This window comes from Leuresthes tenuis, unplaced genomic scaffold, assembly GCF_036924035.1.
Source record: "Leuresthes tenuis unplaced genomic scaffold, fLeuTen1.0.hap1 SCAF_1, whole genome shotgun sequence".
Lineage (NCBI taxonomy): Eukaryota > Metazoa > Chordata > Actinopteri > Atheriniformes > Atherinopsidae > Leuresthes > Leuresthes tenuis.
In genome coordinates this window covers 2,955,764-2,970,484 of record NW_027325355.1, presented here as the reverse complement: position 1 = coordinate 2,970,484, position 14,721 = coordinate 2,955,764, and the positions used below count along the sequence as shown (strand labels likewise).

Genomic DNA, 14,721 nt, shown 5'->3' with positions numbered 1-14,721 from the left:
TATCAACATGGCTAAAGTGTAGCATTCCTGCATGCCCCACACTGTGCATACTGGGTGACTTAGACAACATCAACATGGAAATGAACTCAGCACACATGGTCATCACAGTGTTATGTATCGCAAAGAAAACTATTCTCATGAACTGGAAAGCGAAGAACAATCTGTGTATTAACCAGTTTAGAAATGTTCTTTTAGATTACATTAGCATGGAAACAATGTCTGCCTCTTTCAAACATCAATTGGCTGAATTTCATTCTCTCTGGTCCCCGCTGATTAGCTTTATCACATAGTGGTGGTGGTGGGTTGCTGTCCCGTCGCTCTGGGCGGTTGGGTGTGTGCTGGGGGGGGGCTGTGTGGCTTCGGGCGTCTGGTGGTCTCTCGGGTCGTGGGGACTGGGTTGGTGATTGCTGGGGGGGACTGTGTGTCGGGCTTGGAGGGCAGTTTTGGGGGCTTGCAGGTGGGGCTGTCTTGCGGTGTGGGGCGGGGTCCCTTAGGGGCCTTGGGGTGGTGGCTGCTAAGTACTGGAATCATACACTTCCTCTATGTAACCAGATAATTGCCGAGAAAGGCTGACTTGTAGTGGGCACATCTTCCTCCCTGATGTGATTATTCTCTGCAGCTGAAACTGAGACTCTCAGATCACTTCGTGTCTGCCAACAAAGAAGCAGCAGCTGCTGAAGATGACCAACTTCCTCATGTGTCACAGGATGATCAGACGTTGCAACAAAAGACATGCAGGTGGTCGAGAGAAGAGAAGAAGCTTACAGCACCTGGTATTCCCAAGAGATTTCCCATCCAAGTACTAACCAGGCCCAACACTGCTTGGCTTCCGAGATCAGACGAGGTCAGGCATGTTCAGGGTGGTGTGGCCGTAAGCAACAATGTCTCTGACAAATGTGCATTATATAGGTACTGGAATCATACGGTTCCTCTATGCAACCAGATAATTGCCGAGAAAGGCTGATGTGTAGCGGGCATATTATCTTCTCTGATGTGGTCATTCTCTGCAACTGAAACTGAGACTCTCAGATCACTTCGTGTCTTCCAACAAAGCAGCAGCAGCTGAAGATGACCAACTTCCTCATGTGTCACAGGGTGATCAGACGTTGCAACAAAAGACATGCAGGTTGTAGAGAGAAGAGAAAACGCTTACAGCACCTGGTATTCCCAAGCAGTCTCCCATTAAAGTACTAACCAGGACCAACCCTCCTTGGCTTCCGAGATCAGACGAGGTCGGGCATATTCAGGGTGGTGTGGCCGTAAGGAACAATTTCTGTGACAAATGTGCATTATATAGGTACTGGAATCATACACTTCCTCTATGTAACCAGATAATTGCAGAGAAAGGCTGACTTGTTATGGGCACATCTTCTTCCCTGATGTGATTATTCTCTGCAGCTGAAACTGAGACTCTCAGATCACTTGGTGTCTGCCAACAAAGCAGCAGCAGCTGAAGATGACCAACTTCCTCATGTGTCACAGGGTGATCAGGCGTTGCAACAAAAGACATGCAGGTTGTAGAGAGAAGAGAAAACGCTTACAGCACCTGGTATTCCCAAGCAGTCTACCATCCAAGTACTAACCAGGCTCAAACCTGCTTGGCTTCCGAGATCAGACGAGGTCGGGTATATTCAGGGTGGTGTGGCCGTAAGCAACAATAACTGTGACAAATGTGCATTATATAAGTACTGGAATCATACACTTCCTCTATGTAACCAGATAATTTCCGAGAAAGGCTCACTTGTTATGGGCACATCTTCTTCCCTGATGTGATCATTCTCTGCAGCTGAAACTGAGACTCTCAGATCACTTCGTGTCTGCCAACAAAGCAGCAGCAGCTGCTGAAGATGACCAACTTCCTCATGTGTCACAGGGTGATCAGACGTTGCAACAAAAGACATGCAGGTGGTAGAGAGAAGAGAAAAAGCTTACCATACCTGGCATTCCCAAGAGGTCTTCCATCCAAGTACTAACCAGGCCCAAACCTCCTTGGCTTCCGAGATCAGACGAGGTCGAGCATGTTCAGGGTGGTGTGGCCGTAAGCAACAGTGTCTCTGACAAATGTGCATTATATAGGTACTGGAATCATACGGTTCCTCTATGCAACCAGATCATTTCCGAGAAAGGCTGATGTGTAGTGGGCACATCTTCTTCCCTGACGTGATTATTCTCTGCAGCTGAAACTGAGACTCTCAGATCACTTTGTGTCTGCCAACAAAGCAGCAGCAGCTGAAGATGACCAACTTCCTCATGTGTCACAGGGTGATCAGACGTTGCAACAAAAGACATGCAGGTGGTAGAGAGAAGAGAAAAAGCTTACAGCACCTGGTATTCCCAGAGAGTCTATCATCCAAGTACTAACCAGGCCCAAACCTGCTTGGCTTCCGAGATCAGACGTGGTCAGGCATATTCAGGGTGGTGTGGCGGTAAGCAACCATAACTGTGACAAATGTGCATTATAAAGATATTGGAATCATACAGTTCCTCTATGTAACCAGATAATTGCCAAGAAAAGCTGATAAGTAGTGGGCACATCTTCTTCCCTGACGTGATTATTCTCTCGAGCTGAAACTGAGACTCTCAGATCACTTTGTGTCTGCCAACAAAGCAGCAGAAGCTGAAGATGACCAACTTCCTCATGTGTCACAGGGTGATCAGACGTTGCAACAAAAGACATGCAGGTGGTAGAGAGAAGAGAAAAAGCTTACAGCACCTCGTATTCCCAAGAGGTCTTCCATCCAAGTCCAAACCAGGCCCAACTGTGCTTGGCTTCCGAGATCAGACGAGGTCGGGCATGTTCAGGGTTGTGTGGCCGTAAGCAACAATGTCTCTGACAAATGTGCATTATATAGGTACTGGAATCATATGGTTCCTCTATGCAACCAGATAATTGCCGAGAAAGGCTGATGTGTAGCGGGCATATCATCTTCTCTGATGTGATCATTCTCTTCAGCTGAAACTGAGACTCTCAGATCACTTCGTGTCTGCCAACAAAGCAGCAGCAGCTGAAGATGACCACCTTCCTCATGTGTCACAGGGTGATCAGACGTTGCAACAAAAGACATGCAGGTGGTAGAGAGAAGAAAAAAAGCTTACAGCACCTGGTATTCCCAAGCGGTCTCCCATCAAAGTACTAACCAGGCCCAACCCTCCTTGGCTTCCGAGATCAGACGAGGTTGGACATATTCAGGGTGGTTTGGCCGTAAGCAACAATCTCTGTGACAAATGCGCATTATATAGGCAATCAAATCATATGGTTCCTCTATGTAACCAGATAATTGCAGAGAAAGGCTAACTTGTTGTGTGCATATCTTCTTCCCTGACGTGATAATTCTCTCCAGCTGAAAATGAGACTCTCAGATCACTTCGTGTCTGCCAACAAAGCAGCAGCAGCTGAAGATGACCAACTTCCTCATGTGTCACAGGGTGATCAGACATTGCAACAAAAGACATGCAGGTGGTTGAGAGAAGAGAAAAAGCTTAAAGCACCTGGTATTCCCAAAAGGTCTTCCATCCAAGTACAAACCAGGCCCAACTGTGCTTGGCTTCCGAGATCAGACGAGGGCGGGCATGTTCAGGGTGGTGTGGCCGTAAGCAACAATGTCTCTGAAAAATGTGCATTATATAGGTACTGGAATCATACGGTTCCTCTATGCAACCAGATAATTGCAGAGAAAGACTGATGTGTAGTGGGCACATCTTGTTCCCTGACGTGATCATTCTCTTCAGCTGAAACTGAGACTCTCAGATCACTTCGTGTTTGCCAACAAAGCAGCCGCAGCTGAAGATGACCAAATACCTCATGTGTCACAGGGTGATCAGACGTTGCAACAAAACACATGCAGGTGGTAGAGAGAAGAGAAAAACCTTACAGCACCTGGTATTCCCAAAAGGTCTCCCACCCAAGTACTAACCAGGCCCAACACTGCTTGGCTTCCGAGATCAGACGAGGTCAGGCAAATTCAGGGTGGTGTGGCCGTAAGTAACAATGTCTGTGACAAATGTGCATTATATAGGTACAGGAATCATACGGTTCCTCTATGTAACCAGATAATTGCTGAGAAAGGCTGATGTGTAGTGGGCACATCTTCTTCCCTGACGTGATTATTCTCTTCAGCTGAAACTGAGACTCTCAGATCACTTCGTGTCTTCCAACAAAGCAGCAGCAGCTGAAGATGGCCAACTTCCTCATGTGTCACAGGGTGATCAGACGTTGCAACAAAAGACATGCAGGTTGTAGAGAGAAGAGAAAACGCTTACAGCACCTGGTATTCCCAAGCAGTCTCCCATTAAAGTACTAACCAGGCCCAACCCTCCTTGGCTTCCGAGATCAGACGAGGTCAGGCTTATTCAGGGTGGTGTGGCCGTAAGGAACAATTTCTGTGACACATGTGCATTATATAGGTACTGGAATCATACACTTCCTCTATGAAACCAGATAATTGCCGAGAAAGGCTGACTTGTAGTGGGCACATATTCTTCCCTGATGTGATTATTCTCTGCAACTGAAACTGAGACTCTCAGATCACTCTGTGTCTGCCAACAAAGCAGCAGCAGCTGAAGATGACCAACTTCCTCATGTGTCACAGGGTGATCAGACGTTGCAAAAAAAGACATGCAGGTGGTAGAGAGAAGAGATAAAGCTTACAGCACCTGGTATTTTCAAGCGGTCTCCCACCAAAGTACTAACCAGGCCCAACTCTTCTTGGCTTCCGAGATCAGACGAGGTCAGGCATATTGAGGGTGGTGTGGCCGTAAGCAACAATGTCTGTGACAAATGTGCATTATATAAGTACAGGAATCATACGGTTCCTCTATGTAACCAGATAATTGCTGAGAAAGGCTGATGTGTAGTGGGCACATCTTCTTCCCTGACGTGATTATTCTCTTCAGCTGAAACTGAGACTCTCAGATCACTTCGTGTCTGCCAACAAAGCAGCAGAAGCTGAAGATGACCAACTTCCTCATGTGTCACAGGGAGATCAGACGTTGCAACAAAAGACATGCAGGTTGTTGAGAGAAGAGAAAACGCTTACAGCACCTGGTATTCCCAAGCAGTCTCCCATTAAAGTACTAACCAGGCCCAACCCTCCTTGGCTTCCGAGATCAGACGAGGTCGGGCATATTCAGGGTGGTGTGGCCGTAAGGAACAATTTCTGTGACAAATGTGCATTATATAGGTACTGGAATCATACACTTCCTCTATGTAACCAGATAATTGCAGAGAAAGGCTGACTTGTTATGGGCACATCTTCTTCCCTGATGTGATTATTCTCTGCAGCTGAAACTGAGACTCTCAGATCACTTGGTGTCTGCCAACAAAGCAGCAGCAGCTGAAGATCACCAACTTCCTCATGTGTCACAGGGTGATCAGACGTTGCAACAAAAGACATGCAGGTTGTAGAGAGAAGAGAAAACGCTTACAGCACCTGGTATTCCCAAGCAGTCTACCATCCAAGTACTAACCAGGCTCAAACGTGCTTGGCTTCCGAGATCAGACGAGGTCGGGTATATTCAGGGTGGTGTGGCCGTAAGCAACAATAACTGTGACAAATGTGCATTATATAAGTACTGGAATCATACACTTCCTCTATGTAACCAGATAATTTCCGAGAAAGGCTCACTTGTTATGGGCATATCTTCTTCCCTGATGTGATCATTCTCTGCAACTTAAACTGAGACTCTCAGATCACTTCGTGTCTGCCAACAAAGCAGCAGCAGCTGCTGAAGATGACCAACTTCCTCATGTGTCACAGGGTGATCAGACGTTGCAACAAAAGACATGCAGGTGGTAGAGAGAAGAGAAAAAGCTTACCACACCTGGTATTCCCAAGAGGTCTCCTATCCAAGTACTAACCAGGCCCAAACCTCCTTGGCTTCCGAGATCAGACGAGGTCGAGCATGTTCAGGGTGGTGTGGCCGTAAGCAACAATGTCTCTGACAAATGTGCATTATATAGGTACTGGAATCATACGGTTCCTCTATGCAACCAGATCATTTCCGAGAAAGGCTGATGTGTAGTGGGCACATCTTCTTCCCTGACGTGATTATTCTCTGCAGCTGAAACTGAGACTCTCAGATCACTTTGTGTCTGCCAACAAAGCAGCAGTAGCTGAAGATGACCAACTTCCTCATGTGTCACAGGGTGATCAGACGTTGCAACAAAAGACATGCAGGTGGTAGAGAGAAGAGAAAAAGCTTACAGCACCTGGCATTCCCAAGAGGTCTTCCATCCAAGTACAAACCAGGCCCAACTGTGCTTGGCTTCCGAGATCAGACGAGGTCGGGCATGTTCAGGGTTGTGTGGCCGTAAGCAACAATGTCTCTGACAAATGTGCATTATATAGGTACTGGAATCATACGGTTCTTCTATGCAACCAGATAATTGCCGAGAAAGGCTGATGTGTAGCGGGTAAATCATCTTCTCTGATGTGATCATTCTCTGCAACTGAAACTGAGACTCTCAGATCACTTCGTGTCTGCCAACAAAGCAGCAGAAGCTGAAGATGACCAACTTCCTCATGTGTCACAGGGTGATCAGACGTTGCAACAAAAGACATGCAGGTGGTAGAGAGAAGAGAAAAAGCTTACAGCACCTGGTATTCCCAAGCGGTCTCCCATCAAAGTACTAACCAGGCCCAACCCTCCTTGGCTTCCGAGATCAGACGAGGTTGGACATATTCAGGGTGGTTTGGCCGTAAGCAACAATCTCTGTGACAAATGCGCATTATATAGGTAATCAAATCATATGGTTCCTCTATGTAACCAGATATTTGCAGAGAAAGGCTGATATGTAGCGGGCATATCTTGTTCCCTGACGTGATAATTCTCTCCAGCTGAAAATGAGACTCTCAGATCACTTCGTGTCTGCCAACAAAGCAGCAGCAGCTGAAGATGACCAACTTCCTCATGTGTCACAGGGTGATCAGACATTGCAACAAAAGACATGCAGGTGGTTGAGAGAAGAGAAAAAGCTTAAAGCACCTGGTATTCCCAAGAGGTCTTCCATCCAAGTACAAACCAGGCCCAACTGTGCTTGGCTTCCGAGATCAGACGAGGAAGGGGATGTTCAGGGTGGTGTGGCCGTAAGCAACAATATCTCTGAAAAATGTGCATTATATAGGTACTGGAATCATACGGTTCCTCTATGCAACCAGATAATTGCAGAGAAAGGCTGATGTGTAGTGGGCACATCTTGTTCCCTGACGTGATCATTCTCTTCAGCTGAAACTGAGACTCTCAGATCACTTTGTGTTTGCCAACAAAGCAGCCGCAGCTGAAGATGACCAAATACCTCATGTGTCACAGGGTGATCAGACGTTGCAACAAAAGACATGTAGGTTGTAGAGAGAAGAGAAAACGCTTACAGCACCTGGTATTCCCAAGCAGTCTCCCATTAAAGTACTAACCAGGCCCAACCCTCCTCGGCTTCCGAGATCAGACGAGGTCAGGCTTATTCAGGGTGGTGTGGCCGTAAGGAACAATTTCTGTGACAAATGTGCATTATATAAGTACTGGAATCATACACTTCCTCTATGTAACCAGATAATTTCCGAGAAAGGCTCACTTGTTATGGGCATATCTTCTTCCCTGATGTGATCATTCTCTGCAACTTAAACTGAGACTCTCAGATCACTTCGTGTCTGCCAACAAAGCAGCAGCAGCTGCTGAAGATGACCAACTTCCTCATGTGTCACAGGGTGATCAGACGTTGCAACAAAAGACATGCAGGTGGTAGAGAGAAGAGAAAAAGCTTACCACACCTGGTATTCCCAAGAGGTCTCCTATCCAAGTACTAACCAGGCCCAAACCTCCTTGGCTTCCGAGATCAGACGAGGTCGAGCATGTTCAGGGTGGTGTGGCCGTAAGCAACAATGTCTCTGACAAATGTGCATTATATAGGTACTGGAATCATACGGTTCCTCTATGCAACCAGATCATTTCCGAGAAAGGCTGATGTGTAGTGGGCACATCTTCTTCCCTGACGTGATTATTCTCTGCAGCTGAAACTGAGACTCTCAGATCACTTTGTGTCTGCCAACAAAGCAGCAGTAGCTGAAGATGACCAACTTCCTCATGTGTCACAGGGTGATCAGACGTTGCAACAAAAGACATGCAGGTGGTAGAGAGAAGAGAAAAAGCTTACAGCACCTGGCATTCCCAGAGAGTCTACCATCCAAGTACAAACCAGGCCCAAACCTGCTTGGCTTCCGAGATCAGACGTGGTCGGGCATATTCAGGGTGGTGTGGCGGTAAGCAACCATAACTGTGACAAATGTGCATTATAAAGGTACTGGAATCATACAGTTCCTCTATGTAACCAGATAATTGCCGAGAAAAGCTGATAAGTAGTGGGCACATCTTCTTCCCTGACGTGATTATTCTCTCGAGCTGAAACTGAGACTCTCAGATCACTTTGTGTCTGCCAACAAAGCAGCAGAAGCTGAAGATGACCAACTTCCTCATGTGTCACAGGGTGATCAGACGTTGCAACAAAAGACATGCAGGTGGTAGAGAGAAGAGAAAAAGCTTACAGCACCTCGTATTCCCAAGAGGTCTTCCATCCAAGTACAAACCAGGCCCAACTGTGCTTGGCTTCCGAGATCAGACGAGGTCGGGCATGTTCAGGGTTGTGTGGCCGTAAGCAACAATGTCTCTGACAAATGTGCATTATATAGGTACTGGAATCATACGGTTCTTCTATGCAACCAGATAATTGCCGAGAAAGGCTGATGTGTAGCGGGTAAATCATCTTCTCTGATGTGATCATTCTCTGCAACTGAAACTGAGACTCTCAGATCACTTCGTGTCTGCCAACAAAGCAGCAGAAGCTGAAGATGACCAACTTCCTCATGTGTCACAGGGTGATCAGACGTTGCAACAAAAGACATGCAGGTGGTAGAGAGAAGAGAAAAAGCTTACAGCACCTGGTATTCCCAAGCGGTCTCCCATCAAAGTACTAACCAGGCTCAACCCTCCTTGGCTTCCGAGATCAGACGAGGTTGGACATATTCAGGGTGGTTTGGCCGTAAGCAACAATCTCTGTGACAAATGCGCATTATATAGGTAATCAAATCATATGGTTCCTCTATGTAACCAGATATTTGCAGAGAAAGGCTGATATGTAGCGGGCATATCTTGTTCCCTGACGTGATAATTCTCTCCAGCTGAAAATGAGACTCTCAGATCACTTCGTGTCTGCCAACAAAGCAGCAGCAGCTGAAGATGACCAACTTCCTCATGTGTCACAGGGTGATCAGACATTGCAACAAAAGACATGCAGGTGGTTGAGAGAAGAGAAAAAGCTTAAAGCACCTGGTATTCCCAAGAGGTCTTCCATCCAAGTACAAACCAGGCCCAACTGTGCTTGGCTTCCGAGATCAGACGAGGAAGGGGATGTTCAGGGTGGTGTGGCCGTAAGCAACAATATCTCTGAAAAATGTGCATTATATAGGTACTGGAATCATACGGTTCCTCTATGCAACCAGATAATTGCAGAGAAAGGCTGATGTGTAGTGGGCACATCTTGTTCCCTGACGTGATCATTCTCTTCAGCTGAAACTGAGACTCTCAGATCACTTTGTGTTTGCCAACAAAGCAGCCGCAGCTGAAGATGACCAAATACCTCATGTGTCACAGGGTGATCAGACGTTGCAACAAAAGACATGTAGGTTGTAGAGAGAAGAGAAAACGCTTACAGCACCTGGTATTCCCAAGCAGTCTCCCATTAAAGTACTAACCAGGCCCAACCCTCCTCGGCTTCCGAGATCAGACGAGGTCAGGCTTATTCAGGGTGGTGTGGCCGTAAGGAACAATTTCTGTGACAAATGTGCATTATATAGGTACTGGAATCATACACTTCCTCTATGAAACCAGATAATTGCCGAGAAAGGCTGACTTGTAGTGGGCACATATTCTTCCCTGATGTGATTATTCTCTGCAGCTGAAACTGAGACTCTCAGATCACTCTGTGTCTGCCAACAAAGCAGCAGCAGCTGAAGATGACCAACTTCCTCATGTGTCACAGGGTGATCAGACGTTGCAAAAAAAGACATGCAGGTGGTAGAGAGAAGAGAAAAAGCTTACAGCACCTGGTATTTTCAAGCGGTCTCCCACCCAAGTACTAACCAGGCCCAACTCTGCTTGGCTTCCGAGATCAGACGAGGTCAGGCATATTCAGGGTGGTGTGGCCGTAAGCAACAATGTCTGTGACAAATGTGCATTATATAAGTACAGGAATCATACGGTTCCTCTATGTAACCAGATAATTGCTGAGAAAGGCTGATGTGTAGTGGGCACATCTTCTTCCCTGACGTGATTATTCTCTTCAGCTGAAACTGAGACTCTCAGATCACTTCGTGTCTTCCAACAAAGCAGCAACAGCTGAAGATGACCAACTTCCTCATGTGTCACAGGGTGATCAGACGTTGCAACAAAACACATGCAGGTGGTAGAGAGAAGAGAAAAAGCTTACAGCACCTGGTACTCCCAAGCTGTCTCCCATCCAAGTACTAACCAGGTACAACCCTGCTTGGCGTCCGAGATCAGACGAGGTCAGGCTTCTTCAGGGTGGTGTGGCCGTAAGCAACAATGTCTCTGACAAATGTGCATTATATAGGTACTGGAATCATACGGTTCCTCTATGCAACCAGATAATTGCCGAGAAAGGCTGATGTGTAGCGGGCAAATAATCTTCTCTGATGTGATCATTCTCTGCAACTGAAACTGAGACTCTCAGATCACTTCGTGTCTGCCAACAAAGCAGCAGCAGCTGCTGAAGATGACCAACTTCCTCATGTGTCATAGGGTGATCAGACGTTGCAACAAAAGACATGCAGGTGGTAGAGAGCAGAGAAAAAGCTTAAAGCACCTGGTATTCCCAAAAGGTCTTCCATCCAAGTACAAACCAGGCCCAACTGTGCTTGGCTTCCGAGATCAGACGAGGGCGGGCATGTTCAGGGTGGTGTGGCCGTAAGCAACAATATCTCTGAAAAATGTGCATTATATAGGTACTGGAATCATACGGTTCCTCTATGCAACCAGATAATTGCAGAGAAAGACTGATGTGTAGTGGGCACATCTTGTTCCCTGACGTGATCATTCTCTTCAGCTGAAACTGAGACTCTCAGATCACTTCGTGTTTGCCAACAAAGCAGCCGCAGCTGAAGATGACCAAATACCTCATGTGTCACAGGGTGATCAGACGTTGCAACAAAACACATGCAGGTGGTAGAGAGAAGAGAAAAACCTTACAGCACCTGGTATTCCCAAAAGGTCTCCCACCCAAGTACTAACCAGGCCCAACACTGCTTGGCTTCCGAGATCAGACGAGGTCAGGCAAATTCAGGGTGGTGTGGCCGTAAGTAACAATGTCTGTGACAAATGTGCATTATATAGGTACAGGAATCATACGGTTCCTCTATGTAACCAGATAATTGCTGAGAAAGGCTGATGTGTAGTGGGCACATCTTCTTCCCTGACGTGATTATTCTCTTCAGCTGAAACTGAGACTCTCAGATCACTTCGTGTCTTCCAACAAAGCAGCAGCAGCTGAAGATGGCCAACTTCCTCATGTGTCACAGGGTGATCAGACGTTGCAACAAAAGACATGCAGGTTGTAGAGAGAAGAGAAAACGCTTACAGCACCTGGTATTCCCAAGCAGTCTCCCATTAAAGTACTAACCAGGCCCAACCCTCCTTGGCTTCCGAGATCAGACGAGGTCAGGCTTATTCAGGGTGGTGTGGCCGTAAGGAACAATTTCTGTGACACATGTGCATTATATAGGTACTGGAATCATACACTTCCTCTATGAAACCAGATAATTGCCGAGAAAGGCTGACTTGTAGTGGGCACATATTCTTCCCTGATGTGATTATTCTCTGCAACTGAAACTGAGACTCTCAGATCACTCTGTGTCTGCCAACAAAGCAGCAGCAGCTGAAGATGACCAACTTCCTCATGTGTCACAGGGTGATCAGACGTTGCAAAAAAAGACATGCAGGTGGTAGAGAGAAGAGAAAAAGCTTACAGCACCTGGTATTTTCAAGCGGTCTCCCACCAAAGTACTAACCAGGCCCAACTCTTCTTGGCTTCCGAGATCAGACGAGGTCAGGCATATTGAGGGTGGTGTGGCCGTAAGCAACAATGTCTGTGACAAATGTGCATTATATAAGTACAGGAATCATACGGTTCCTCTATGTAACCAGATAATTGCTGAGAAAGGCTGATGTGTAGTGGGCACATCTTCTTCCCTGACGTGATTATTCTCTTCAGCTGAAACTGAGACTCTCAGATCACTTCGTGTCTGCCAACAAAGCAGCAGCAGCTGAAGATGACCAACTTCCTCATGTGTCACAGGGAGATCAGACGTTGCAACAAAAGACATGCAGGTTGTTGAGAGAAGAGAAAACGCTTACAGCACCTGGTATTCCCAAGCAGTCTCCCATTAAAGTACTAACCAGGCCCAACCCTCCTTGGCTTCCGAGATCAGACGAGGTCGGGCATATTCAGGGTGGTGTGGCCGTAAGGAACAATTTCTGTGACAAATGTGCATTATATAGGTACTGGAATCATACACTTCCTCTATGTAACCAGATAATTGCAGAGAAAGGCTGACTTGTTATGGGCACATCTTCTTCCCTGATGTGATTATTCTCTGCAGCTGAAACTGAGACTCTCAGATCACTTGGTGTCTGCCAACAAAGCAGCAGCAGCTGAAGATCACCAACTTCCTCATGTGTCACAGGGTGATCAGACGTTGCAACAAAAGACATGCAGGTTGTAGAGAGAAGAGAAAACGCTTACAGCACCTGGTATTCCCAAGCAGTCTACCATCCAAGTACTAACCAGGCTCAAACGTGCTTGGCTTCCGAGATCAGACGAGGTCGGGTACATTCAGGGTGGTGTGGCCGTAAGCAACAATAACTGTGACAAATGTGCATTATATAAGTACTGGAATCATACACTTCCTCTATGTAACCAGATAATTTCCGAGAAAGGCTCACTTGTTATGGGCATATCTTCTTCCCTGATGTGATCATTCTCTGCAACTTAAACTGAGACTCTCAGATCACTTCGTGTCTGCCAACAAAGCAGCAGCAGCTGCTGAAGATGACCAACTTCCTCATGTGTCACAGGGTGATCAGACGTTGCAACAAAAGACATGCAGGTGGTAGAGAGAAGAGAAAAAGCTTACCACACCTGGTATTCCCAAGAGATCTCCTATCCAAGTACTAACCAGGCCCAAACCTCCTTGGCTTCCGAGATCAGACGAGGTCGAGCATGTTCAGGGTGGTGTGGCCGTAAGCAACAATGTCTCTGACAAATGTGCATTATATAGGTACTGGAATCATACGGTTCCTCTATGCAACCAGATCATTTCCGAGAAAGGCTGATGTGTAGTGGGCACATCTTCTTCCCTGACGTGATTATTCTCTGCAGCTGAAACTGAGACTCTCAGATCACTTTGTGTCTGCCAACAAAGCAGCAGCAGCTGAAGATGACCAACTTCCTCATGTGTCACAGGGTGATCAGACGTTGCAAAAAAAGACATGCAGGTTGTAGAGAGAAGAGAAAAAGCTTACAGCACCTGGTATTTTCAAGCGGTCTCCCACCAAAGTACTAACCAGGCCCAACTCTTCTTGGCTTCCGAGATCAGACGAGGTCAGGCATATTGAGGGTGGTGTGGCCGTAAGCAACAATGTCTGTGACAAATGTGCATTATATAAGTACAGGAATCATACGGTTCCTCTATGTAACCAGATAATTGCTGAGAAAGGCTGATGTGTAGTGGGCACATCTTCTTCCCTGACGTGATTATTCTCTTCAGCTGAAACTGAGACTCTCAGATCACTTCGTGTCTGCCAACAAAGCAGCAGCAGCTGAAGATGACCAACTTCCTCATGTGTCACAGGGAGATCAGACGTTGCAACAAAAGACATGCAGGTTGTTGAGAGAAGAGAAAACGCTTACAGCACCTGGTATTCCCAAGCAGTCTCCCATTAAAGTACTAACCAGGCCCAACCCTCCTTGGCTTCCGAGATCAGACGAGGTCGGGCATATTCAGGGTGGTGTGGCCGTAAGGAACAATTTCTGTGACAAATGTGCATTATATAGGTACTGGAATCATACACTTCCTCTATGTAACCAGATAATTGCAGAGAAAGGCTGACTTGTTATGGGCACATCTTCTTCCCTGATGTGATTATTCTCTGCAGCTGAAACTGAGACTCTCAGATCACTTGGTGTCTGCCAACAAAGCAGCAGCAGCTGAAGATCACCAACTTCCTCATGTGTCACAGGGTGATCAGACGTTGCAACAAAAGACATGCAGGTTGTAGAGAGAAGAGAAAACGCTTACAGCACCTGGTATTCCCAAGCAGTCTACCATCCAAGTACTAACCAGGCTCAAACGTGCTTGGCTTCCGAGATCAGACGAGGTCGGGTATATTCAGGGTGGTGTGGCCGTAAGCAACAATAACTGTGACAAATGTGCATTATATAAGTACTGGAATCATACACTTCCTCTATGTAACCAGATAATTTCCGAGAAAGGCTCACTTGTTATGGGCATATCTTCTTCCCTGATGTGATCATTCTCTGCAACTTAAACTGAGACTCTCAGATCACTTCGTGTCTGCCAACAAAGCAGCAGCAGCTGCTGAAGATGACCAACTTCCTCATGTGTCACAGGGTGATCAGACGTTGCAACAAAAGACATG

At 46.6% G+C, this 14,721-nt stretch overlaps 36 pseudogenes; all 36 read right to left on the bottom strand.

The window, feature by feature from the left end:
• Positions 1 to 758: 758 nt before the first annotated feature.
• Positions 759 to 877, bottom strand: LOC140300839 (5S ribosomal RNA; annotated as a pseudogene).
• Positions 878 to 1,146: 269 nt separating this feature from the next.
• LOC140291000 (5S ribosomal RNA) lies at positions 1,147 to 1,265 on the bottom strand (annotated as a pseudogene).
• A 269-nt stretch (positions 1,266 to 1,534) lies between these two features.
• LOC140269347 (5S ribosomal RNA) lies at positions 1,535 to 1,653 on the bottom strand (annotated as a pseudogene).
• Positions 1,654 to 1,925: 272 nt separating this feature from the next.
• LOC140295116 (5S ribosomal RNA) lies at positions 1,926 to 2,044 on the bottom strand (annotated as a pseudogene).
• Positions 2,045 to 2,313: 269 nt separating this feature from the next.
• Positions 2,314 to 2,432, bottom strand: LOC140294835 (5S ribosomal RNA; annotated as a pseudogene).
• Positions 2,433 to 2,701: 269 nt separating this feature from the next.
• LOC140296900 (5S ribosomal RNA) lies at positions 2,702 to 2,820 on the bottom strand (annotated as a pseudogene).
• Positions 2,821 to 3,089: 269 nt separating this feature from the next.
• On the bottom strand, positions 3,090 to 3,208 carry LOC140316645 (5S ribosomal RNA; annotated as a pseudogene).
• A 269-nt stretch (positions 3,209 to 3,477) lies between these two features.
• On the bottom strand, positions 3,478 to 3,596 carry LOC140294973 (5S ribosomal RNA; annotated as a pseudogene).
• A 269-nt stretch (positions 3,597 to 3,865) lies between these two features.
• Positions 3,866 to 3,984, bottom strand: LOC140309455 (5S ribosomal RNA; annotated as a pseudogene).
• Positions 3,985 to 4,253: 269 nt separating this feature from the next.
• Positions 4,254 to 4,372, bottom strand: LOC140291558 (5S ribosomal RNA; annotated as a pseudogene).
• A 269-nt stretch (positions 4,373 to 4,641) lies between these two features.
• Positions 4,642 to 4,760, bottom strand: LOC140282876 (5S ribosomal RNA; annotated as a pseudogene).
• A 269-nt stretch (positions 4,761 to 5,029) lies between these two features.
• LOC140275420 (5S ribosomal RNA) lies at positions 5,030 to 5,148 on the bottom strand (annotated as a pseudogene).
• Positions 5,149 to 5,417: 269 nt separating this feature from the next.
• Positions 5,418 to 5,536, bottom strand: LOC140289712 (5S ribosomal RNA; annotated as a pseudogene).
• Positions 5,537 to 5,808: 272 nt separating this feature from the next.
• On the bottom strand, positions 5,809 to 5,927 carry LOC140292349 (5S ribosomal RNA; annotated as a pseudogene).
• Positions 5,928 to 6,196: 269 nt separating this feature from the next.
• On the bottom strand, positions 6,197 to 6,315 carry LOC140291050 (5S ribosomal RNA; annotated as a pseudogene).
• Positions 6,316 to 6,584: 269 nt separating this feature from the next.
• On the bottom strand, positions 6,585 to 6,703 carry LOC140316637 (5S ribosomal RNA; annotated as a pseudogene).
• A 269-nt stretch (positions 6,704 to 6,972) lies between these two features.
• On the bottom strand, positions 6,973 to 7,091 carry LOC140297068 (5S ribosomal RNA; annotated as a pseudogene).
• Positions 7,092 to 7,360: 269 nt separating this feature from the next.
• Positions 7,361 to 7,479, bottom strand: LOC140295670 (5S ribosomal RNA; annotated as a pseudogene).
• Positions 7,480 to 7,751: 272 nt separating this feature from the next.
• Positions 7,752 to 7,870, bottom strand: LOC140292348 (5S ribosomal RNA; annotated as a pseudogene).
• Positions 7,871 to 8,139: 269 nt separating this feature from the next.
• On the bottom strand, positions 8,140 to 8,258 carry LOC140291831 (5S ribosomal RNA; annotated as a pseudogene).
• Positions 8,259 to 8,527: 269 nt separating this feature from the next.
• On the bottom strand, positions 8,528 to 8,646 carry LOC140294008 (5S ribosomal RNA; annotated as a pseudogene).
• Positions 8,647 to 8,915: 269 nt separating this feature from the next.
• LOC140290311 (5S ribosomal RNA) lies at positions 8,916 to 9,034 on the bottom strand (annotated as a pseudogene).
• Positions 9,035 to 9,303: 269 nt separating this feature from the next.
• Positions 9,304 to 9,422, bottom strand: LOC140297067 (5S ribosomal RNA; annotated as a pseudogene).
• A 269-nt stretch (positions 9,423 to 9,691) lies between these two features.
• Positions 9,692 to 9,810, bottom strand: LOC140295669 (5S ribosomal RNA; annotated as a pseudogene).
• A 269-nt stretch (positions 9,811 to 10,079) lies between these two features.
• Positions 10,080 to 10,198, bottom strand: LOC140301122 (5S ribosomal RNA; annotated as a pseudogene).
• A 269-nt stretch (positions 10,199 to 10,467) lies between these two features.
• LOC140295048 (5S ribosomal RNA) lies at positions 10,468 to 10,586 on the bottom strand (annotated as a pseudogene).
• A 272-nt stretch (positions 10,587 to 10,858) lies between these two features.
• LOC140294972 (5S ribosomal RNA) lies at positions 10,859 to 10,977 on the bottom strand (annotated as a pseudogene).
• A 269-nt stretch (positions 10,978 to 11,246) lies between these two features.
• Positions 11,247 to 11,365, bottom strand: LOC140309449 (5S ribosomal RNA; annotated as a pseudogene).
• Positions 11,366 to 11,634: 269 nt separating this feature from the next.
• Positions 11,635 to 11,753, bottom strand: LOC140291557 (5S ribosomal RNA; annotated as a pseudogene).
• A 269-nt stretch (positions 11,754 to 12,022) lies between these two features.
• Positions 12,023 to 12,141, bottom strand: LOC140282869 (5S ribosomal RNA; annotated as a pseudogene).
• A 269-nt stretch (positions 12,142 to 12,410) lies between these two features.
• LOC140275406 (5S ribosomal RNA) lies at positions 12,411 to 12,529 on the bottom strand (annotated as a pseudogene).
• A 269-nt stretch (positions 12,530 to 12,798) lies between these two features.
• Positions 12,799 to 12,917, bottom strand: LOC140288710 (5S ribosomal RNA; annotated as a pseudogene).
• Positions 12,918 to 13,189: 272 nt separating this feature from the next.
• LOC140294855 (5S ribosomal RNA) lies at positions 13,190 to 13,308 on the bottom strand (annotated as a pseudogene).
• A 269-nt stretch (positions 13,309 to 13,577) lies between these two features.
• Positions 13,578 to 13,696, bottom strand: LOC140282862 (5S ribosomal RNA; annotated as a pseudogene).
• A 269-nt stretch (positions 13,697 to 13,965) lies between these two features.
• LOC140275401 (5S ribosomal RNA) lies at positions 13,966 to 14,084 on the bottom strand (annotated as a pseudogene).
• Positions 14,085 to 14,353: 269 nt separating this feature from the next.
• Positions 14,354 to 14,472, bottom strand: LOC140289711 (5S ribosomal RNA; annotated as a pseudogene).
• Positions 14,473 to 14,721: the final 249 nt, after the last annotated feature.